Consider the following 25780-nt stretch of genomic DNA (forward strand, 5'->3'; position numbering starts at 1 on the left):
AAAAAATAATAAAAATTTAAAAAAAGAAAAATGCCAGCCCAGAAAGAATTACATACAAAATCAGACAGCATGGCCCTGGGGACCACCCTTTAGGTCAACATTGATTCATGAATCAACATTTTTAGGGCATGTTTGTTCAAGCAACTATAAATCCACCAAACTCCAGTCACCGTGGTGCACAGGCGCGGGGGTTTCTCCTTGTCAGTTGGTGCTGCATGCAAGCTAGTGGCTCTGTGGCTAGTGGCTCTGTGACTAGTGGCTCTGTGGCTGGTGGCTCTGTGGCTCTGTGGCTAGTGGCTCTGTGGCTAGTGGCTCTGTGGCTGGTGGCTCTGTGGCTCTGTGGCTAGTGGCTCTGTGGCTAGTGGCTCTGTGGCTCTGTGGCTCTGTGGCTCTATGGCTGTGGCTAGTGGCTCTGTGGCTCTATGGATAGTGGCTCTGTGGCTCTGTGGCTCTATGGCTGTGGCTAGTGGCTCTGTGGCTCTATGGATAGTGGCTCTGTGGCTCTGTGGCTAGTGGCTCTGTGGCTCTATGGCTCTGTGGCTAGTGGCTCTGTGGCGGCGGCCAGGCATCGGCACCATGAGCAGCTTCAGCAGCAAGGAGCATGCTGCACCCTTCACGCTCGAGTACCGAGTCTTCCTCAAAAATGAAAAAGAACAATATATATCTCCATTTCATGATGTTCTGATTTATGCAGATAAGCACATTTTCCACATGGTAGTTGAAGCACCACACTGGTCTAATGCAAAAAAGGAGATTAGCTACAAAGGACCCTCTAAACCCAATTAAACAAGATGTGAAAAAGGAAAACTCCGTTATGTTGCAAATTTGTTCCCTTATACAGGATATATCTGCAACTATGGTGCCATCCCCCAGACTTGGGAAGACCCAGGACACAATGACAAACGTACTGGCTGTTGTGGTGACAATGACCCCATCGATGTGTGTGAAATTGGAAGTAAGGTATGTGCAAGAGGTGAAATACTTAGGGTGAAAGTTCTGGGCATACTGGCTATGACTGATGAAGGGGAAACCGGCTGGAAAATCATTGCCATTAACGTGGATGATCCTGATGCAGCCAATTACAATGATATTTATGATGTCAAGTGGCTGAAACCTGGCTACCTGGAAGCTACTGTGGACTGGTTTAGAAGGTACAAGATTCCTGGTGGAAAACCAGAGAGTCAGTTTGCTCTCAACGCAGAATTTAAAGATAAGGACTTTCTCATGTGCATGTTGGCCATGTCTATGTCTTCTTCTGTGAGATTTCTGTTCATGTCTTTTGCCCATTTCATGATTGGATTGTTTGTTTCTTTGGTGTTGAGTTTAATAAGTTCTTTATAGATCTTGGAAACTAGCCCTTTATCTGATATGTCATTTGCAAATATCTTCTCCCATTCTGTAGGTTGTCTTTGAGTTTTGTTGACTGTATCCTTTGCTGTGCAAAAGCTTCTTATCTTGATGAAGTCCCAATAGTTCATTTTTGCTTTTGTTTCTTTTGCCTTCGTGGATGTATCTTGCAAGAAGTTACTATGGCCGAGTTCAAAAAGGGTGTTGCCTGTGTTCTTCTCTAGGATTTTGATGGAATCTTGTCTCACATTTAGATCTTTCATCCATTTTGAGTTTATCTTTGTGTATGGTGAAAGAGAGTGGTCTAGTTTCATTCTTCTGCATGTGGATGTCCAATTTTCCCAGCACCATTTATTGAAGAGACTGTCTTTCTTCCAATGGATAGTCTTTCCTCCTTTATCGAATATTAGTTGCCCATAAAGTTCAGGGTCCACTTCTGGATTCTCTATTCTGTTCCACTGATCTATGTGTCTGTTTTTGTGCCAGTACCACACTGTCTTGATGACCACAGCTTTGTAGTACAACCTGAAATCTGGCATTGTGATGCCCCCAGATATGGTTTTCTTTTTTAAAATTCCCCTGGCTATTCGGGGTCTTTTCTGATTCCACACAAATCTTAAAATAATTTGTTCTAACTCTCTGAAGAAAGTCCATGGTATTTTGATAGGGATTGCATTAAACGTGTATATTGCCCTGGGTAACATTGACATTTTCACAATATTAATTCTGCCAATCCATGAGCATGGAATATTTTTCCATCTCTTTGTGTCTTCCTCAATTTCTTTCAGAAGTGTTCTATAGTTTTGAGGGTATAGATCCTTTACCTCTTTGGTTAGGTTTATTCCTAGGTATCTTATGCTTTTGGGTGCAATTGTCAATGGGATTAACTCCTTAATTTCTCTTTCTTCAGTCTTGTTGTTAGTGTATAGAAATGCCACTGACTTCTGGACATTGATTTTGTCTCCTGCCACATTGCTGAATTGCTCTATGAGTGATCATCAAGACAGTGTGGTACTGGCACAAAAACAGACACATACATCAATGGAACGAATAGAGAATGCAAAAATGGGTCCTCAACTCTATGGTCAACTAATATTCGACAAAGCAGAAAGAATATCCACTGGAAAAAGGACAGTCTCTTCAATAAATGGTGCTGGGAAAATTGGACAGCCACGTGCAGAAGAATGAAACTGGACCACTCTCTTACACCATATGCAAAGATAAACTCAAAATGGATGAGAGATCTAAATGTGAGACAAGAATCCATCAAAATCCTAGAGGAGAACACAGGCAACACCCTTTTTGAACTTGGCCACAGCAACTCCTTGCAAGACACATCCATGAAGGCAAGAGAAACAAAAGCAAAAATGAACTACAGGGACTTCATCAAGATAAAAAGCTTCTGCACAGCAAAAGAAACAGTCAACAAAACTAAAAGACAACCTACAGATGGGAGAAGATATGTGCAAATGACACATTAGGTAAAGGCTAGTATCCAAGATCTATAAAGAACTTATCAAACTCAACACCCAAGAAACAAAAAAATCCCATCATGAAATGGGCAGAAGACATGAACAGAAATCTCACCGAGGAAGATATAGACATGGCCAACACGCACATGAGAAAATGCTCCGCATCACTTGTCATCAGGGAAATACAGATCAAAACCACAATGAGATCCCACCTCACACCAGTGAGAATGGTGAAAATTAACAAGACAGGAAACCACAAATGTTGAAGAGGATGTGGAGAAAGGGGAACCCTCCTGCACTGTTGGCAGGAAAGCAACTGCTGCAGCCACTCCTGAAAACTGTGTGGAGGCTCCTCAAGAAGTTAAAACTAGACCTGCCCTACGACCCAGCAATTGCACTGCTGGGGATTTACGCCGAAGATACAGATACAGTGAAAAACGTAGACACCTGCACCCCAATGTTCACAGCAGCAATGTCCACAGTAGCCAAACTGTGGAGGGAGCCATGATGTCCTTTGACAGATGAATGGGTAAAGATGTGGTTTATGTATACAATGGAATATTCCTCAGCCATTAGAAACCACGAATACCCACCATTTGCTTCAACATGGATGGAACTGGAGGGTCTTATGCTGAGTGAAGTAAGTCAATTGGAGAAGGACAATCATCATATGGTTTCACTCATACGTGGAATATAAGAAATAGTGAAAGAGATTATAGGGGAAAGGAGGGGAACTGAGTGGGGAAAATTAGAGAGGGAAACAAACTATGAGAGACTTAACTCTGGGAAACAAACAAAGGGTTGCAGAAGGGGAGGTGGGTAGGGGGATGAGGTGACTGGGTGACGGGCACTGAGGAGGACATGTGATAAGATGAGCACTGGGTGTTATACTGTATGTTGGCAATTTGAATTTAAATTTAAAAATGTAGGGTCGCCCAGGTGGCTTAGTGGTTTAGCGCCACCTGCAGCCCAGGGCGTGATCCTGTAGACCCGGGATCCAGTCCCACGTCAGGCTCCCTGCATGGAGCCTGCTTCTCCCTCTGCCTGCCTCTCTCTCTCTCTCTCTCTCTCTCTAATAAATCAGTAAAATCTTTAAAAAAATAAAAAAAATAAATTTTAAAAATGTAAAAAAAAGAAAATAACATGAAATGAAATGAAATGAAAAGGAACTAGAATCACCAAGCAATAATGAAGAAAAGAACAAAGCTGGAATTACTAAACTATCTGATTTCAAGACTTAACAATGAAAAAAAGATGTACAATAAAGCTGCAGTGATCAAAAAAGTATATGGTGTCATCCTAAGAATAAAACTATAGATGAGTAGAGCAGAATGGAGAATATAGAAATAGACCCAGACATACGTAGTCAAATGACCGTTGATGAAGTCACTAAGTCAATGTAGCAGGAAAAGAAAAGTGTTTTTAACAAATGATAACAGAATATGTAGATATCTGTTTTTTTAAATGAACCTCAACTTTTATCTCATACCACACACAAAAATTAATTCAAGATGCATCACAGACCTACACATAAAAGCTGGAACCATAAAGTTCCTAGAAGATAAAATTTCCTCATAACTTGAGAGTAAGCAAGGATTTCTTAGATAAGACACAAAAAACAGAAGAAAAAAATAATATCTTGGGCTTCATCAAAATTTAAAATTTCTGCGCATGAAAACACCCACAAGAATATGGATAAGCCAGAGACTGTCAGAAAAATATCTGCAGTGCGTGTATCTGACAAAGAGCTTATAACCAGAATATATAAAGAACTCCAACAAGTCAATATTTTTTTTTAAATGTGATGGCTTGGGATCCCTGGGTGGCGCAGCGGTTTGGCGCCTGCCTTTGGCCTGGGGCGTGATCCTGGAGACCCGGGATCGAGTCCCACATCAGGCTCCCTGCATGGAGCCTGCCTCTCCTTCTGCCTATGTCTCTGCCTCTCTCTCTCTGTGACTATCATAAATAAATAAAAATTTTAAAAAAAAATGTGATGGCTAAAAGACCTTAATAGTTCACAAAGGTATAAGAAACACACACTCACACACACACACACATACGTACTCAAGATCATTAGTCATCAAGGAAATGCAAATTTAAACCACAGTAAGACACAACTAAATACACATTAGACTAGCTAAAAGCAAAAAGACTAATAATACTAAATATTGGCGAGGGTGCAGAGCAACCAGACCTTTCATACTTTGTTGATGGGATAGTAAAATGAACAATCACCTCAGAGAATTCCTTGGTGGTTTCTTTAAACTTTACACTTACCCTCTGACCCAGAAATTCCACTCCTAGATATTTACCCAAAAGAAAGGAAAACATGTTCATACAAAAGAAGACTAATTGGCAATAAAAATGTACCACTCGTACATGCAACAACATGGCTGAGTCTCAAAAATATTATGTTGAGCAAATGAAACCGCATACAAAAAATACACACAGTATGATTCTATTTGTCTCAAGTCCAAAGACAGGCAAAGCTAAGCAGTGGACGGGATGGGGAGTGTGAGGGTGTTAATGGAAATTTCTGTATCTTGTTTTTAGGTGATGGTTTTGAGGGAATACAATTGTAAAAGGCCATCAAACTAAACTAAGATCTGTTCATTTTATTGTATGTTGATTATATCTCAATTTACAAAAGAGAAAAATTAACCCAGGAAAATTAGATTTTCCTTTGCTGTTTTCTGAAAGATGTTAATAATCTCTTGCCCACCATAGTCCCTGATGCTAACTATGGCCTGAGACATCCACCTTGTCCCATGTCTGCTCTCAAAGCTAAGTAAGTCAGGAATTGTCGCCTACCAAGGCCAGACATCCCCAGAATAGCCAAATCACATAGCAATCTTGGATTATTTCTAATTATTTAATATCTGTCTTTCCCATGATATTATACATTCCATGAGAATAGGGACTTTGTTTGGTTCCCTATTCTAGCTGTATTGCCTATAAAAATTCCTACAAAAATAAGAGGGCTTCTGTAAATGTATGTTAAATAAAAGATGAATGGATGGATAAATGGATGGATGTAAAGATGGGGGAAGGAAAGAAGGAAGGAAGAAAGGAAGGAAGGAAGGAAGGAAGGAAGGAAGGAAGGAAGGAAGGGAGGGAGGGAGGGAGGGATTAAAATACATTTGAAGATTATCTGGTCCAGTTCTTTCCATGAGTATAATACAGGAGAGAGTCTCAGGGAAATTTAGTAATCTGAGATCAAGGTCACACAGCCAATGGCACAATTCATAACAGATCTCTGCTTGTAACAAGAGACACACCAGAGGAGATATGTTCTCTTCTGCTGCTGTATATTGTATTGTTTACATGTGATGCTTGGAACTGTGGCAACCATCCCGCATGCATGAGGAAAGCAAAACCAACATGCTAAGAATTGTAAAACAAAAAGATGGCAGGGGGAAGGGAAACGAAGGGAAGAAACCTTGACTTTGCTTGATGTCATTGAGCTACTGAATTAACCAACCTGGAGATTCTCTTCTTTGGGATTTCTTGTTATATGAGGTAATAAGTACATCTTCCTTACTATTTAAGCTAGTTTAGTGTTGGCTATAAGATACTTGCCGGCAAAATACACAAAACTCGCACAAGAGGCATGAGAAAAGATGAGGCATTCAAGGAACTAAAGCAGCAATGTGGCTGGAGTGAAGAGAGCAAAGAGGGAGAGGGTTAAGACATTACTGGGCAAGCAGGCAGGGCCATACCACACAGACCATCCAAGAACTTCTGGTTTTATCCCAAGGACAATGGGAAGTCATTGAAAGGAATACTAGCTTTTCTAAAACCACGATGGATAATCAGGACAAAGAAATCTTTAGCCATGGAATAAGGGTTTTACATCCGGGCTGACATGTTGCAGTCTTGGCTCTTGGTACAAGCTTAACTCATTTCAGGAATGGAGAGGACAAGGAGAACAATTGGTTCTGAGCAATCTAACCAATCAAGATAGTCACTAAGAGTATAAACCCCATCACGTCCCAGGCCAGCCTTTCCTTCATGCACTGATGCCAACAGATGGGACAGATAAGGGCATATGGCTACTGACTCCCAAACACACAAGCGAAGGAAATCACAAGGGTCAAGAAGGCTGGATGCTCGCAGACCGCAGTTTTCCTCTAATATCCAGACCACTTTTAACTCCAGATGATCATAAGATCTCAGGCACTGTCCTCTGCAGAGATGCAGCCCAGAATGCTAGGACTATGGCATTGACTTCAGTCATGGGGATGCACCAAAGTCCTTTCAAAGGTTCTTTCCAGCCTTCTGGAGTAATTGGTGTAAAGCAGAAACAAACCATGCTGGAAGCTATATGTCGTAGATATCCAGGATTTCCACTAACCAAAACCACCACAGACAAATCAGTAATATAAAACTTGGTGAGTGGATCAAGAAAACATCTAAGGATCACCCACGTCATATAAAATTTCACTCTTAATATCTTTACCTGGAAGTCCCACTTGGCATACGTCATAGAATCAGACAAGGGTACTGCTTAATAGTACTTGAAATAATAATAACCACTGTTTACTGAGGAGTGCCTGCTAGATGTCACACACTGCAATTCCTTACTACATACCTAAAGGGGCAAGGATATAATAGCCCTATTTTGCAGATGAAGAGTTTGAGGTCAGAGTGGTTAAGTTACTTGCCCAAGACCACTGACCTAATAAGTGAAGAGTTGAATTTGAACCTAGATCTGTTTGACTCCAAATCACATCTTTCCACGAGTCCATACCACCTAGAGTTCTTGAAAAGCTCAGAAAACTTTATCTAATGATTCCCAAAGAACTTCAATCCATGGATCATTGTAAGGAGTAAGGTCAAAGGTCCCACAGATCCTGTGCTTGATCCTCCGTCAACCGACACTATTGAAAAATAACCTCTTCTTCCTCTGGCCACAGGCTACCTCCCCAGAGAAGTCATCCCCAACTCAGGAGACACAGATTCTAGTGGAACTCCACCAGTGGCGGGCCGCTCGGGTCTCAGTTTCTTCACCTATTAAAGAGGATAACGTCTGCCCTTGCCAGCCTCACAGGCTCATTGTGAGCTAAATCACTAGACTGAACGGTCTTTAGACAGGTAAGAAATTCTTAACTGCTCTTATGACTGCTTATAAATTTATATTAATGAGGCCCCATAATTATCAATTTAGATTGTCACGCGTCATTGGATTAACCCTACCGCACGTGGTAGTACATGTTTGTATCCACAGTGCTTGAGGCCTATAATTTTTTATAGTTAGTCTTCAAGGCATATAAGAATTAGAGATCTGGCCAAATGACAAAAATTTATTGAGCACTTATGATGTGACATGTTCTGTTCCAGGCACTGAATACTTCTATGAACTGAGCAGGGTCCTATCTCCCCAAACCTTGCATTTTATCAGACAATAAACACACGAACAAAACAAGTAAGTGAGGTAGCAATAAAGTGAGATGAAAAGATAAAACAAGGTAATGTAGGAAAGTGAACGACCAGGTTACCTTAGCCAAGACTAAGGGCCTTCAAGGGCCTCTATGAGGAGGAAACACGTGGCTGAGAAGCGAATAATGAGAGGCAGGCTGGTGAAGATCCCAGACAGAGGGGACAGCAAATTAAAAGGTCCTGAGGCAGAACAAGCTTGGAGTGTATCCCAATGTGCACGGTCACGCAGCAGATGCATTCCTGCCCTCCCTCCCACTACAAGAATATACTCACTGCCCTCGGATGTTGAGGCTGCCCAAATGATTTTGCTTTGGCCAAAGGAGTCTGAGCAGATGTGATAGGAGCAAAGGCTTAAAATGTGCCTGTGCAGTAGGCTTGCCCCCTTGGGTTTGTGCCTTTGCCAGGAGAAAAGCATGCCCTCCTGGGCTCTCAAAAGATCACACATGGAACAGACTTGAGCTCAAACTGCTGAGAAGAGCCAAGTCCAGCTATATTTTCAGCCTAAAGCAGAACCTCCCAGCCGAGCTCAGACTAGATCAGCTGATTCAGTCAACTTGCAGTTCTATAAAAGTGAGAATAAATGCTTCATTTTAGACCTCTGAGTTTTGAGGTAGTTTACTGTGCAGCACAAGCTGACGGATATAGCATGTTCAAACAGAGAGAAGACTGCTCTGATCATAGTGAGTACTGACATGGATGAGCCAGGGTGGAACCAAATAAAGGTAGAGCTTTATAAGGAAGGTTTTTAGTGTGAGATTTAAGCGTATCAGTAAGTCACTGGGAAAGTTTTAAGCATGAGTAATACCATCTGGCTTCTGTTGGTAAGGTGAGCTACAAAGGTACAAAAGTGGAGACCAAGATACCAGTAGGAAGGCTAACGTGATGTCCTAAGGAACACATGACAGTAGCTCACAGTAGGGTTGTGGCTACGGAAATGAGAAGTGATCCAATCCAAAATGTATTCTGAAGGTAGAGGAGATACCAATTGGATTAGGGATATAAAGATAAGAGCGTTCAAGGATGATCCCTACATTTTGGGCCTCAGCAACTGAGTAGACAATGGAGCTATTTTTGAGATGAAGAAGTCTTGTAAGATGTCCAGAGCTGAGGGTGAGGTGGGTGGGTGGTTGTGATATCTCGTGTTTGAGAAGCTAACTAGGCAGTTAGGTGTTCAACTCTGCCTTTCAGGGAAAGTGGTGCAAGCTGGAAATACAAATTTCATGTCATCAGGGTAGAGGTGGTATCTGAGGGCACGAGATCAGAGGAGATCACCCTAAAGAGGTAAAAAATAGAAGGTACTTAGACGGAATTTAGTCCAACATTTGCAGGTGTAGGGGCTAAGGACACGTCCACGAAGGACAAAGGAAAATAAGGGCCTATGCAAAAGGGAAATTAGGCAGGGACAGTAACAGGAAACCTAGAGAAGAATCACGGTTCGAATTCGATTCATACATAGCTCTGAGTTGTTGCTAAAGAAGATATCCATCTAATTACAAAAGAAAATAAAGAAAGGCCAAGAAAAATTTGAACAGTAGTATCTCTTTGTTATGACACCGCACGTCTAGAAATTCTGGATCAGTTTGGCAGGGGATCTGTGGGTCTTGCGTCCTATGGAAGTGGATTTAACGACTTCTACAAGCCCTTGGAGCTCTGCAGAGTCTTCGTCGACTGTAAGGGAACTACACAGCGCAGTCACCCGATTTGTACAGCATTGGGAGAAGTGTGCACAGAGCCATTCTAGGCAGAAAAGAACAGAATACAAAGTAAGAGTGCTTTTCCTCCCACACCTCCTCCCTCTCCAAAAGAACACTGCTATTTATTGGTGCTACCACAGGGTGGAGAGTAGTTTTTAATGTGCCAGGAGAAGTAAAGACTAGGCCAGATAGGCCCAGGAGCCTTGAGTCTAGAGGAAAGGCATTGTGTTTGCTCCTGCTTGGAAGGATTTCCAGCAGAACCTTCTCCACACCATTTCACCCCCACGGAAGCCAAGTAAGGCTTTCCTCTTGGAAAAAAAAGAAGTTCTTTTCCTGCAAACTCCACCTCAATAGAGCAGTGCATCAGAATTGGGGCCAAACTTCATATTCATAAAATATTCATAAAAATACTCCTTTGCTGGCTCTTTGCTGTTTTGCTCCTCAAACTGTGGTCCATGGACCTGCAGCAAAAGCACCTCCTGGGAACTTGTGAGAAATGAGGAGCTCCAAGCCCCACCCCTGATCTACCGAACTAGAATCTACATGTTAGCAAGATCTCCAGAAGTTTCCTACACACATTAAACTTTGAAAAGCATGATTCCAGCATGTATATCCCCTTGGGGGCTGTGTAGGAAGGGGTGATTGGCTGAGCAGAGAATTTTATATTCTTCATCTTCCTGCCCAGATACGTCAACCAATCACCATGGGCAACGGGTACCAGAATTCCAGGAGGTTAGAAAGGTTTATACACTACTTGGAATGTTCTCTGGCAGAACTAACCTTGGTGGGTTTGGGTGGCTCCTTTGCCTGAAGTACCCACCACCTCCAGAAATCACTCTCTGAGAAAGTTCCAATCTCTGGAAAGTTCTTAGGGATATCAACAGAGATGAAAAGAAAGAAAGACCCTGATTATCTTGGTGTCATGACAGAAAGGATTCCAAGATGCCTCTGCCCTGATTTTCCTAATCGGGGATATTAAATAAGTTCTAATGACGTTTGTGGACTTCAGAGACTGGGGTAAGGGGGTGGCCATCAGTTCCTCCACCATAATGTGAAGGCGGCATCATCTATGAACGGTTAGAGGAATGGAACCCATCTGCCAGGTGACGCCTTTAACACATTCTTGAGTTGAGAGAGGGGAAAAAAAAAAAAAAAAACCTAGTGGTGACAGCACAAAGCCAAGTTCCAGGAGGCAAAGATAAAAAGTCTGTACACTGGAATGCTGACTCTGCGAATAAGACCAGCACCTAGGCACGTGCAAGAGCACCCTCGGGGCATAAAGGCTTCAGGGATCAAGGTGTGCATGGAGGGGATCCCTGGATGGCTCAGAGGTTTAGTGCCTGCCTTTGGCCCGGGGAGCGATCCTGGGGTCCCGGGATCAAGTCCCGCTTCGGGCTCCCAGCGTGAGCCTGCTTCTCCCTCCTCCTGTGTCTCTGCCTCTCTCTCTCTCTGTGTCTATCATGAATAAATAAATAAATCTTTAAAAAAAAAAGTGTGCATGGAAAGAGCTACTCTTTGGACTTTGGAATAAGAACATCAGAAACCCAGAAAGGACTGGAACAGCTAAAAAGTTGGTTTTGGTAGTGAAGTCAAAACAGGAAGGGTGGGAAAGAAAGAGAAGAAAACAAGAGGGAAGAAGTGAGAACCTATAAACCTGCAGAAAATGGGGAGGAAACACCCAGAGGGAATCAAAAAGGAAGTATTAGGAAAAGTAGGTTCAGCTTCCCTTTCTGCAGTCCAAGGGGTGCTCGGAAAAGAATACTCCTGACACCACTGCACAGAAAAGTGGCTTGAGTCTGCAGAAATCAAATGCCGAGGAAAGGCAAGGTGGGTTCGTGCCGCAACCCAGCCCCAGCCCCAGCCCCAGCACAGGGTGTGAAGGAGCAGTGGGAAGGAAGGACAGGGGAAGGACGAGAAGGAGCCTGCCAGGCACGTGGGGCTCCTGCTCCGGGCGACGGCAGGGCTGCTCAGGGCTTCTGCAGCCACACACACCTCTGCCCGACCTGGTTCACGGAGCGGCAGGAAAGCTCAGCGTGGGATGGAGAGTGTGGACCGGGACACCAGCCTGCCAGGGACCAGCCCTGCCACTCCCCAGCTGAGTGACCTTGGACAGGCTACATAGCTTGTGAACAACAGGGGTAGTGAGAGTGGGCCTCTGGGAGGGCTGTTTGTGGGGGCACCGGGTGGGCCACTCGAGGTCGGGCACGGAGTTAGCATTTGGCACATGCTGGTTCTTCTGGCCTCACCGCGACATAAATTCCACAGGGACAGCGGTTGGCATCCTGATTGCTGGAAGCCGAGGCACCTGGGACAGTACGTGGCAAGTGGCAGTGGCTCAATAAGTATCTGTTGGGTGAATGAATGGTTTGCTCTCCGAATCGTGCTCGTAGTGCAAAGGTGGCGCTTGAGGATGAAGCGTATCAGGGTCCCATACGTCTCATCGTCCATCTCAAGTGAGTCTTTCAAAAACGCCCCCTCCAGACCACCTGAGTCTTCTGGACCATTTCACAACTTCCTTTCTCCTTCCATCCCCCACTGTACATGAAGCACCACCACCACCACCACCACCACCGGGGGCCCTGCAGACAGAGAGGAGAGGTCCCTTCCTCACTGCGCATCCAGGGAATGGGTGGGAAGGACGCCCATCACCATGACTGGCAATCAGCTGAAGCCCACCCAAAGCCCACTGCAGCTCCTGGAGCAAAAGGCCCCCTGCCATTTCCCCTTCTGAGGTTTCTGGAAAGGCACTGGCAAGAGAATGACAGAAACGGGAAAGTGTTCTCACCACGCTGCGGCTCCTGCTCCTTCTGCCTCTCGACAGAAAATGTAAATACGGCCCCACAGGCAGGCAAGCGGCTGGGTTATCCTCTGCTGGGATCATTTAAAGAGCTACAAAGCACAGAACAGCAGAAAGCCCAGAGACAGCATCTGTTTATGGTGAGCATTTGGCTCCCAAGAAGCAACCTGACAACGTGGTATGTGTCCTGCCCATCCCCGAATAGGGTTGGGGACGGAGTGACACCGATGCCACAGGAGCTCACTCCTCACCCAAGGGCTCTCTCCTCGGCAGGCCCCACTAGGCCATGTCAGAGGGGCCTGGGAGGTGCTCTCTGCAGATCCAGTCCACAGGGAGCACGTCCCACAGAGCCTTCCATAACGAACTAGGGGTGATGGAAGGGGAGGAGGGCGGGGGTGGGGGTGAATGGGTGACGGGCACTGAGGGGGGCACTTGACAGGATGAGCACTGGGTGTTATTCTGTATGTTGGTAAATTGAACACCAATAAAAAATAAATTTATTATTAAAAAAATAAATAAATAAATAAATAAAATCTTAAAAAAAAATTAAAAAAAAAAGTAAGTCAATAAGTAGCCAATGCAGTGTGACTATTGAGCTCTTGCAAGGTGGCTAGTGCATCTGAGAAGCTGTGTCTTTTATTTAATTTGCATTCATTTAAATTTCAATAGCCCCCCCCCCCACTTGTGGCTACTGTACTGGACAGCGCAGCTCTAAGTGATAAAAGAGCCCTCGTACCTCTGTCCCCAGATCTGACACCTCAGCAAGTTCCTCCCCCAGTGGAAACCACTCTTTCAAAGGAAACGCTAAAGTCTGGCTACATTTCCTGGGGTTAAGGGCCAAGTGGGCCGCCACCCCGGAATAAGTAAATAAGCCCCACCCCTCACATCTGCACAGCTCCTAACTAGTTTGCAAAGTGCTCCTCCAGATATTACATCCGTGGCAATGCATAATACCCTGAGAAATAGGTCTTCCCTCCCCCACTTGTAGAGTAGGAAACGACGTCCAAGGTCAAGAAGTTAGCTCTGGCCAAGCTGGGACTGGAATCCAGATCCCAGACCGGAGTCCAGGCCATTATTCAACTTTCCCAGAGAAGGACGAAGAAAACCAGAAACAGCCTCTTTGAAAACATGAAATTTTCTGAGAAGAATACAAACGGGGAAGTGCCCCAGACCTGGATTCCACAGCAGCTCAGACCACCCTCCCCCAGGACCCTGTTTCTGCGCTGAGGCCTCCAAACCACTGGGGTCCCTCACCTGCACTCCCCAGCACCCTTGCCGGCCAGTGACCCGGGGGGCACCTTCGGGCTGGCAGTGCTGAGCACGCCCGTGTGTCAGCTGCCAGGCACCAGCACCTCTGCCCAGAAGGTCTCCTGCCTGCTTTCAACCTGATGAAACGTCTCCCACCTGCCAAGGCTCAGAGCATCCTCCTCTGGGACGCTTTCCTGGAAAACATTCAGTAGTCACCCCCCTTCTGCTCAGCGTGGCCTTCCTCGGGTCAGCTACATGTGATCCGCTCAGGACTGGAAGCACAGGACGGTCCTGACCTAGCGCCAGGCGGTCGCCAGGACCCCAACGCAGGCCACGTGCCTAGATCATTCATCTCACGTCATCCCATCACGTGGGCATTTTATCATCTCACATCATCACCACAAGAAGGGTGAGCACAGGACAACAGGGATACCTTGAGAGAGGAAGGGACCACACTGGTGGAACTTTTCTTACAGCATAGTGTCATACCTGTTCTATTTTATTATTAGGTCTCATTGTTAGTCTCTTAGTTGGCCTGATTGATAAATTAAGCTTTATCACGGGTACATGCATATAGGAAGGAACAGTATGAATAGGTTTCGGTCCTATCCGTGGTTTCAAGCATCCACTGGGGGTCTTGGAACATGTCTCCCCCCAAATAAGGGGGCACACATGTGCGTGCTCACTCTCTCTCTCTCTCTCTCTCTCTCTCTCTCTCACACACACACACACACACACACACACACACACACACACACACCTCCAACCAGCAGTAGAAATACCTGCTACAGTCTTACAATCCTCCCTATTATGTTTTCTCACACTGCTCACAGTTTGTATAAATACCTCTGTCTGCTATTCAACAGAGTGCTTTTCACCGCTTCATTTATTTAACAAATAGTATCCCAATTACTAGGATAGGGCAGTTGGAGCACCACAAAGAACCTAAACTCATGGGGCTTACGTCTAGTGTGGAAGAACAACATCAAATAAATGCACATATAAATATAAATTGTAATTCCTGGTGGTTCCAAATTGGAGCACTGCACAGTGCCCAGGAAAAAAAAAAAAAAAAAAAAGCAGCTCTTACTAAATATTTGATTTTTTTTCCCACTCTGAATTTTTGCACTTGGAATATTTATCATAGGACCTTGTAGAGTGTTCCAGGGAAATAGTAAGATGAATAATAATGTGAATCATGACTGACACTTAACAGGATGTGCCAACTGCTTGCTAATGCCTCTGCGGGAATGATCGTCCTTAATCTTTCCAACAGTCCTAAGAGGTGAACATCATCATCACCTCCCCATCTTACAGATGGAAAAATCGAGGCATGAAGAAATTAAAGAACTTGCTCAGGGGCAATGTGCTCCTTTTGCACATTATCATGCATTCTTGGCTTTCTTAGAACAACTTTCATCAATTGATGGCCATGACTGTTGCTTTTAAGTAAATTGTCTCACCTTGGCCATTTTGGGGAATAACCCAAGTATGTCTGAAAGCAGCTACCCCAGGGCCGTTGTGAAGTTCCTACCCCAAATTTTGTAATTAGCTACACCCAGGCAGCTCTGGTTCCCTTCAATGGAGAGCAATGTTAGAGTCAAAGTGGAAAGCTAGAGGGCCAGGACTGAAACCAGGCTCAGACTCAAGAGTGCGCATGAGCTCTGGAAGCAGGGGGAAGGCACATAATAAAATAGTAAGAAAATAAAAAACAGTAGAGGAGAAGACCATGCATGACTGGGGATGGAGGTGGGGTAGAGGGGAAAAAAGGTCTACAAACTATTAACTTTTGCTTTACACACCCACGATTATTTCCTTTGTTACAGTGAAAATACTTCACAATCTTAAAAATAAATACAGACCATTCTACAAATAAACTAATGCCGTATTTTGAACAATGACCAATGGAGTGCAGGCCTGAGAACCCCCATGGACCGTCTAGATCACTGTCTTCTCTGCAAGAAGGAGAAAAGCCAAGAAGATTCTAGAACTTTTTTTAAAAAGATTTTATTTATTTATTTGAGAGAGATTAAGCATGAGTGGGGGAGGGGCAGAGAGAGAGAGAGAGGGTTCTCTGCTGAGCGGGCAGCCCCAGGGGCAGGGAGACTGTGCGGCTTGAGCCCGGAACCCCAGGATCATGACCTGAGCCTAAGGCAGGTGCTTAACTGCCTGGGCCACCAGGGCGTCCCAAAGGTTCTAGAACTTAAAGATCATCCCAAACCACAGTGAGGGAGCTCAGCTTCAACCCTGGACTGGGTGCCCAACTTTTTTCCTGACTGGGGGCCACTTGAAATCTACCATTTGTGCCCCCCCCCCGCCCCCGTGTATTAACAGGTGCCCCTCCTCAGCCAGGGAGTTCCTGGGGCTCCTGTGGCAAAGACAGCCCCGTGGAAGGAGCTCAAACCCCACCCTGTCCTCTCATGTGCCCACCAGGATAGCATGTGAGGAGGCACGCTCTAGCACCTCACATCACCCCATTTTATTTTCTTCTATTTCACACCTTTTTCTCCTGCCTCAATCCTCTATCACCTCCCCCTGCCCACCCCCCTCCCCCAGTGGATGATCTCACTTCCTACCTCACTGAGAAAAATTTAAAAATGACTTCATCTTTGCACCTGCGAGTCTTCCAGCCTCAAGGCCCTGTGTGTGTCATCCTCTGAACACATCGTCCTCTAGATCCGGCACCCCCGCCTTGTCTCCCGCTGCCAAGGACACGCTGGCCTGCGCCCGGCAGGCCCTCCACTCACCTGTGCGATGCCAGCCCCTGTCACCTGCTCAAGGACCTCGCTCCCGCTCTCCTCTCCTGCCCTGTGTCCTTCTAGACTGTCTCCACGACCGGCTTCCTCCCCGTTGTCAAGGATGTTATAACATCTACCTTGAACCAAAGCAAAACGAAACCTCCCTAGACCCCCCATCACCTTCCAGCTGCTGCCCCCTTCACTGTTCTTTACAGTGAAACCCGACAAAACACTTGCCTGTACCTGCAGCCGCTGCTTCCGTACTTCCCCTCCTCTCTTCCACTTAACCCCAAACAAGCTTTCCTTCCAGCCACCCCACTGAAACTGCTCCAGTCGAGGCTAAGATATTTATGTTGCCAGATTCACTGGAAAGATGTGGGTCCTCATGCCCATCAATCCTCAGCAGCACGTGACCCCACTACCTACCACCTTCTTTGGAAACATTCGGCGTCCCCTGCAAAGAGTTTTCCTCCTAAATTGCGGGTTGGTTCTTCCCAGTCCCCATGGCTGGCTCCTTCTTCTCCTCCTGATTTTAATTGTTGGAGGCCTCCATCTTTGGACCCTGCTCTGTCTACACTCACTCCCCAATGCTCAATTTGAGCTTGCGCCAGAATCATCTGGAGGGCTTGTTAAAATACCCATCGCCGGACCCACATGCAGAGTTTCTGATCCAGTCAGTCTAGGGAGGAGCTTGAAAAGTTGGATTTTTAACAAGACCCCAGGCACTGCTGCTGCTGCTGCTGGTCCGGGTCCACAGCTTTGAGACACTGCTCTGAATGATCTCATCATACTCCCTTCACCCCATCCCGCAGTCATGCTGATGACACCCAGAAATAGGCCTCCACCCCCACCTCTGCCCTTAATTCTGGACTTCTAGAACCAATGCCTCAACATCTCCTAGTGCACAACAAAGAAGCTCCTCAAACACAACATAACCTCATATGACCAAATGAAGCAGGACCCCACTGGTCTTCCCAAAAGCAATACTGAGGAGGCACACTTGATCCCAGCAGGTCCCTCATACCCATACTCAATCCTTTGCAAATTCATAAATCCTATTTTCTCTACCTGCAAAGTATCTCCCAAATCTGGATGACATTCCTCCTCTATGACATCCTGGTCAAAGCCATCATCTCCCCTGGACTCTTGCCGACAGCCTCCTAGCCAATCTCTAGTACACTCCTGGCCCCCTGCATTCTATCCTCCATGGAGCAGCGGGTCGCATTTCAAAAGTGCAAATCCTCTATCACTACCCTGCTCAAGATCCTCCAACTGCCTCTCACCCACGGAAAATAAAACCCAAACACCTTTCCATATCCTCCAAGGCCAATTATGATCTGTCTCTTGATTCCCTCTTTGACCTTAATTCCTGCTGCTCTCATTCTCACCCTTCCCACCTCAGCCGCCCAGACCTTCTAGACTTTGCTCAACTCACCAAGCTTGGAGTCTCTGCAGCTGCAGTTCCATCTACCCAGAATGCCCTTCCCTGGTTGTGACAGGGCTTCTTCCCTCACTTCAGACAGGTCTCTGCTCTAATATCATCTTCGAAAGGCCTTTCCTAAGCACTTGATCTAAAAAGCACCCTCTTGTCATCTGTACTCTGTTATCCTCCTTCTTTGTTTAAATAGCACCTATCACTGGCTGAGCCTCATTATAGATTTATGAATCTACTGCTTAATTGACTGTGTCCCCACCAGAATGCAAAGTCCATGAGGGTAAAGGCTGTCTCCTTCCTTGTTGTGTTTCCCAGCACCCAGTATAATAACTAGCAAATAGTAGACAATCAAAATTGTGCTGAACAAATAAATGAATGAATGTATGGTCCTCATCTCTAGTCAACATTTCCTTGTTACGTCTTCATCCGTGTGCTCTCTGCTGATTCTGTACAAGCTCCATGAGGGCAGCGGATTTGTCCTCTTGCTGCTATAGCTTCAGCAGCAGAACAGCGTCAGGCATGTGATGGGCATTCAACCAATATTCACAAGAATTAAAAACAAACTTCCGCATGAGGTCCACCTACACCCATCAGAGTCTCCCTCCTAGACCTGGGGCCATTTAACTCCTCTCATTTCCCATTCTCCCCTCCTTGGCCTCGACTTCCTATCTCCATCTGTCCCTGCCCCTCCTGGCCGGCACTCCTCATCTGGGTCTCTCTAGGCATGGTCTCACTTAAGCTCGGCCCACACTCTGACCTTGCAGTCATCCTGGAGAAACTTCAAAGGTGTTAATAGGTTAATTTCTACTGCTGGTGAACTCTCTTGATCTAGGCCAGTTTACAGCCCCATCCAGGAGGCAAACGCATGAGACCAAGTACCTATGGACATCACTAAATTGTAACTGGCAGTCCCAGGAGCAGCTGAGAAGGTGAGGCACCCTTCTCTGAGGGCGGCCGGTGCAGAGCAGAGCCATTGTCTCTCCACCACCTATGGAAAGGAGGGGAGGAAACGAAAATAGCAGGGAGGAGGAGAGAGTTAAGATTATTGCGATACCAACTGTGTATGAGGCGATTTGATTTCCATTATTTCATTCAGTCATGGCTATCCCTGCTGTACAGATGACGAACTGAAAGAAGTTTAAGAAACTTGTTTGCATTTACCCAGGTAGTAAAGAACAAAGCTAGGACTTGACTTCACTGGAGTGGAAGTCCTGCAAGGGTAGGGGGCTGGTCTTCACTCCCCTACTGTCTGCTCAGCAGTGGGCAACAGCTCCTGGTATTTCAATAAATGTCATATTGAAAGAATGAATGAATGAATGAATGAATGAATGAATGAAATCAGGTCTCAACAATACCAAAGCCCATGCTTTCCCCACAATAAGCTCCTAAGCCTGATATTCAAAGCTTTTCATGGACAAGCCCCCAACCTGGCTTTCCAGACTTCTCTCCCACACACTTTCACTTGAACCTTTATGTAAGCCAAGCTGTCCTGTGCAATATCCTTGACCATGCCCCCTCGGCACCTTTGCTCAGGCCATCCACGCTGTATCATCTTCCTCCTCCACGTCTCAGCCTAACCCAACCCTGCTCCTTCTGCTCCTCCTTCCACAAGTCCTCCCAGCTCCAGTTAGCCCCAAATCAGTTCTGAATCCTCAGACCTCCAACAGCACTCACCACCTGGCAGTGTGCTTCGGGAACACCAGGAACACCCCGTGTGGTGCACAGTCCTCAGACATACCTGCACTGCCTCCCCAGCTGCATTCTTCTTATATGACCTTAGTAGCAAAACTATAGTAAGACCCCAAACTATTAATGCAGGATAAGGACAAACCATAGTCAAGAAGGCAACTGAGGCTCACCAGCCTTGTGGGCTCCTCCATGGAGGAGTCATGCCTTATCAGTACAGCCATTCAAACCAGCCTGAGCACCCACGATGTCTGCTCTGGACCCACGACCAATCTCTTCTGCCCCACAGTTGCCCCCAATTTAGTTGGGAAAACAGCTCTCAGAATAGATCATATAAGGTTATAATTACGGAGATGGAGGTCTAAGAAGCCATCCACTCTGAGATGCACAGTTATTTTAACAAAAGCTTTAGGGATAAGAAATATTACCTTCAGTGATTACATGGATACAATAAGATAGATCATGTTAAAAGGTAAATATTAGTCTCAGAATAGAGAAAATGTGTTTATATCTACCATGAAAAGCTGTGTGAGGTTTCAAGGCAGAACTTAGCTCACAGGTCCTCTTCTACTTGTTCAGATCCACAAAGCACAAGAACAATAAGGGACCAGGCAGGAGGAAAGGGCAAATCTGTCTAGATCGCAGATGGAAGCAGGTGGACCTCATCTAAATCAGATCACTCACCCCTCTGGGTCACCTCCTCCCTCCACCAATGACCCTGGGAAAGACCTCAGGAAATGACAGCGGGTGGGGGAAAGACAAAAAGTGCAAAAACCATGAACAATCCCAAAGAAAATCAGGGCAAACCCTAGAAAGGATAGGTCCCAGTGGGGACTCACTGTGCAATGCTTCTCTGGAACAGGAGGTCTGCAGAGCACACCAGTGATTCTGCAGGAGGGAAAGCCCCAGAGGCACAGAGAGTCCACTGAGACAGCGGCGGAGGGAACAACTAATTTGAGTGAGCACACCTGTGCACCCTCTTACCGTGTATGTTTGCACGTGCCTGCTTCCATCACCAACCACACTAACAGCTGCCGATGTTGACAACACTTAGCAATGTCAGGCATGTATCTATCTAGCACTTTCGACCCTGACAGTCACTCTGTGAGATGAGTAAACTGACGTGTCTAGAGGCAACTTAACTAACCCACCTAGCTTACAAGTGGTGGGTCTGGGATTCAAACCCAGGTCTTAATTATTACACATTCACACCCTATTCCTCATCACATGGCCACGCTCAGCCCCACATCCACACTCGCACTCACGGAGCCACAGATGTGCACTCGCACACGAGTCCAACTGAGTGGCTCTATGCACCCACTGACAGCAGGCTCCCTTCCACCCAACCAAACCGCAGCTATCTCCTGCTGGACGCATATTTCGGCCTCGAGTTCCAAAGGCTCGAGGTGTGCTTCGAGCCCTCCCTGCCCTCCTCCTCTTCCATTCAAGCAGGACCATCAGCCTAGTAGACCCAACAGAATGATTTCCCCCGTGTAATCTCAATTCACACAACACAACCTCAACAGGCCATTTCCCAAGTGCATTAAGCCCATTAAAGTCTTGCAGCTTGTCAAGGTGTGAAGGAAGTCACAAAGCAGCTGGAGCCCCAGAGGCCTCACAGAAGCACAGACCTCCTCGGGCATGTGCAGAAGCGCATTTCTCAAGGTGAACGGCAAAGTTAAGTGTCGTGGGCGTCAAATGCCCCTGCTGGGGCTGCAGCTTGAAGAAAGCAGAGAACGCAGGCCTGGACACACCAATTCACTCACCACTGACCTTTGGACATCAGGAGAATAAAATGCACTTTTTTTTAAGATTTTATTTATTTATGAGAAACGGGGGGAGGGGGGAGGCAGAGACACAGGCAGAGGGAGAAACAGGCTACATGCAGGGAGCCCGACGTGGGACTCAATCCTGGATCCCCAGGATCACGTCCTGGGCTGAAGGCGGCACTAAACCACTAAGCCACTCAGGCTTCCCCTAAAATGCTCTTTGAACCACAGAGAAAAATGGACCAAAAGAAGTGTTCTGGGACTTATGTGCCCTTCCCCTGATTTTAGGACAGAACTATCCCAGATGGATCCAACTGGGAGGGACATAACCCCTCCTACAGTAATCCACTTCGAAATCAGGGACTTCCTCCTTAATGAACTACATTCCTGTGCAGCCACGCCCTGGCCCTACCTGTGGAGACAAGGACAGCTGCTCACCACCCCCTTCTCGTACCCAACAGGAGGCGCGACACCGCCAGTCGGCTACTTTCCAAGCTGCGTGATTGATCCAAGTCTCTCGTTTGCCCCTGAAGCACTGACTTTCTGCACAAACCAGCAGTCACACACCATTTCTGGGCACAGATCAGAGCTGGGGGTATGGACCGACCACTGCATGCCTCAGTTTTCCTTTACTAATGCTGTGGGAGTACACCATGGCAGAGTGGGTCAAGGACAGGGTTCAAGATCGAAGAGGCCTGGGTTCAAGTACTGAATCTGCCACTTAAGCTCTCCAGGTGTTGGTTTTCCCATCTGAAAACTGGGGCTGCTATAATGATGAAATGTCGTATATCGCTTACGTTTGTGAGAGACTGCACACATCCCTGGGAATATGATGCAAGCGATAGGCCCTTTCCCAAGAAAAAGATGTGTGTGCAGTTTAGGAGGTCCACAGGCTCACTAAGCCTATCCCTGGAGTCTAAGTCAAGGTCACTAAGATACAACAGGACCCTCCCAGCCAAGCACAGTAACCATTAGCTATTAATATCAATGGTGCAGTATTAATAATCCTTTCAGATTTGTTTATCTTCCAACTACACTTTCATTTCCTCCAGCATATGATTTCACTTACATGTGGAACCTAAAAAAAACAAAACAAATAGACAAAAAGCAGGATCATACCTATAAAATACAGAGAACAAAGAAATAGTTGCCAGAGGGGAGAAGGGGGGAGATGGGCAAAACAGGTGAAGGGGAGTGGGAGATACAGGCTTTCGGTATAGCATGAAAAAGTCATGGGAATCAAGGGTACATCATAGGGAACATAGTCAATGTGATACTCTTGCTTGGTGACAGATGGTCGCTAAACTTGCGGTGAGCACAGCATATATATTTATTGCATATATTTGTTGAATCACTATGTTGTACACTTGACACTAATGTAACGCTGTGTGTCAACTATATTTCAATTTTAAAAAGAAAAAGAAAAAGAATAGGAAACATAATGTGGACCTGCCTGTAATGCACAGCCCCTACAGTGCCTGGCAGCTAGTGAGCCCCCAGCCTCCTTGATGGTTTGGCTTCACAGGGACGCTCTAAGGCCCTAGGGGATTCAAAGAAGCCAGAGGTCCTCCCTGGAAATCCAACTTCTCTCTACATTTCAGAGCCACTGCCGATACACTGGAACTGAAGTCAGAGAGGAACCACTCTTTTCCCTTCCCACAGGCCCAGACAACCTCAGTTATTCCATCGATCAAGCATCTAAGTGCATCCAATTTCCTCCCTGCTGGCTCAACTCCACAGACAGCTTGCCTCCCCAACCACCACAGCAGAAGAGGCCAGAAAGGGAGGAGAAAGAGGCGACCCACAGTTCTCTCCTAGGGCCCTGTTCTTTTGTGAGACATGCCCAGCCCAGCCCAGCACGAGATATAAGGGAGGCCTTCAGTAAATGCCCAGCACAGAGATGACGGATGGACAGATAGGTGGGTGGATGAAGATGAGCTAGAACTGAATCAGAAGTCTGGAGATCAGGAAACCTTCAGGACTAACTTTTCATAAAACCTGAACTCTATTTTTTATTCTGTAACTAACAAGCTGTATCACCCTAAATAAATCCTTCCCCACTCTGGGTATCAATTTCCTCACCTGTAAAGTGAGAATATGGGGCTAAAATACTGACTGTATTTATAGGACACCCCAGATTCACACATTTGCTCTGCTTTCAGGCCAGACTGCCCTAGCAACTGCTTACACTATTCCCATGGTGACGCGGCCAGATTGCTGCCGCTGCCTCCCACCACTGCAGACTCCAGCCTGCCCTGTAGACTGCTCCTGGTTATTTTCATGGTTCACATCTATGCTCCAACTGTTCCGAACCCATGCTACCTCCCATCATCTCAGGCTCTAAGGGCCTCCCTGAGGCCACTGAGGCAGAAATCTCTCAGTATTCACATAGCATCCATGCACATGCAGCCCAAAAGTCAAAGGACATAGATGCTTCATGGATGGAACTTGGATCCAAGGGAGTTGGAAGTCAACAGATAAATTCTTCTATTTCCCCCCTTATTTCATAGACCACTGGGAGATACGGTGACTTGAGTAATCAGTTTTCCCAGGAACCTGTAGCCTTCTTGGTAATTAGCTCTTGTATTTGTTCTCTCTCCTTCTCTGATCCTGTCCCCATTTCCCTGGCTCTTGCACTCCTCAATAAATAGTTAACAGAAAGTGATTACCTGGTATTTATCATGTGTTCACTGTGTGTCTGACATTGTGTGTCACTTCAGTCAATACAACTACAAGAACAATGAGCATTTATTGAGCATTTTCTGCAAGCCAGGCATTGGCTTAACGTTTTAGATCATTAAATTCTCTTAATGACTCTATGAATACATATTATTACTATCTTTATTTTACAAATAAGGAAACTGAAGTATGTAGAAGTACCTTGTCCAAGGTTACACAGTGATACTGCTATTCCCTTTGACAAATGAGACACAGAGACTCAGAGAAATGAAGTTACTTGACAAAAGTCACAAAGCTCCTAAGTGACAGAGTTGCAACTTGATGGTCTGGGATACAAATCCAATGATGCCCCTTGCAAAGATTCTTTCAACCCTGGCGTGCTAACCTGCTAGGTCTCTGATAAAAGATTCCACTGGTGCTAACTCCAGTTAGATCTCAGTGCCAAGCCCAAAATCCTTCTCTTCACCTGTGGCTCTAGTCTTCCCACCTACATAATCCCAAGGTGTCAACGCTGTCTACTATCTCTCTCAGCTTCTCTGAAAAAAAAACAAAATAGCCTATTGTGCTAGACTGTAACCACACTCAGAAATTTCTACTGCCCCTACCTGAAGCAGAACGGTACTCTCCATCTCTTTGACTTAAAGCTTGACTATATGAGTTGCTTTGGTCAAGGAAAGTGGAACAGAAGCATCACTTCCAAACTTTAGCTTTAAGGGCCAGTGAATGTTTTCCCTTTGCCACAGCAATAGCCAGACTACTGGTAGACACTGCACCCAGTTTCAGGGAGGGGAAAATCTGAAGGAGAGAGGTGGCCAATTCATGACAGACCTGTGGCACGAGCAAGAAATAAATTCTTGATATTATATATCATTAAGAATTGAAGGTTGTCTATGGCCATACCACCCTGGTCTATGGCCATACCACCCTGGTCTACAGCCATACCAGCCTGAACGCGCCCAATTTCCTCTGATCTTGGAAGAGTTGAAGGTTATTTACTATAACATCTAGCTTTCCTATCAATACATACAAGTGGCTAAAGAATTGGGGTGCTACCTCAATATAACAACAACAAACTAAGATCATGTGGCATTGGCTTCTGGTGGTGGGCAGAAAGTATTAATAGAGGCTAGAAAGATGTTTATTTATATTATACAGTGATAAAACATTTGATAAAACTGTCACCAGAAATAAACTAGAAGAGAAATGTATCTGATGAGCTTGAAAAAACAGAAAGGTTAGTATGTGTCTTGATTACTATTGGCTGCATTTGACGAGGACCAGAGGAAAGAGATGTGCTATAAGCATTGAATTATATCCCCCTAAGTCCAATTTCAAATGTTGAGGCCCTAACTCCCAGTAACTCAAAAATGTGACCATATTTGGAAAAAGGGTCTTTACAAAGGTAACAAACTAATACAATGTCCTTGTAGAAAGGGGATAAGGACACAGAGATGCACTTAGAGGAAAAATGAAGAG

General features: G+C 45.7%; 1 protein-coding gene and 1 pseudogene across 2 annotated transcripts in view; one reads left to right on the forward strand and one right to left on the reverse strand.

Moving 5' to 3' along the window:
* NELL1 (neural EGFL like 1) overlaps positions 1-25780 on the reverse strand; it is an 812319-nt gene that overhangs the window by 761319 nt on the left and 25220 nt on the right. The gene's annotated exons all lie outside the window — the stretch shown is intronic.
* On the forward strand, positions 536-22128 carry LOC144295525 (inorganic pyrophosphatase pseudogene; annotated as a pseudogene).

Source organism: Canis aureus, chromosome 23 (genome assembly GCF_053574225.1).
Source record: "Canis aureus isolate CA01 chromosome 23, VMU_Caureus_v.1.0, whole genome shotgun sequence".
Taxonomy (NCBI): Eukaryota; Metazoa; Chordata; class Mammalia; order Carnivora; family Canidae; genus Canis; species Canis aureus.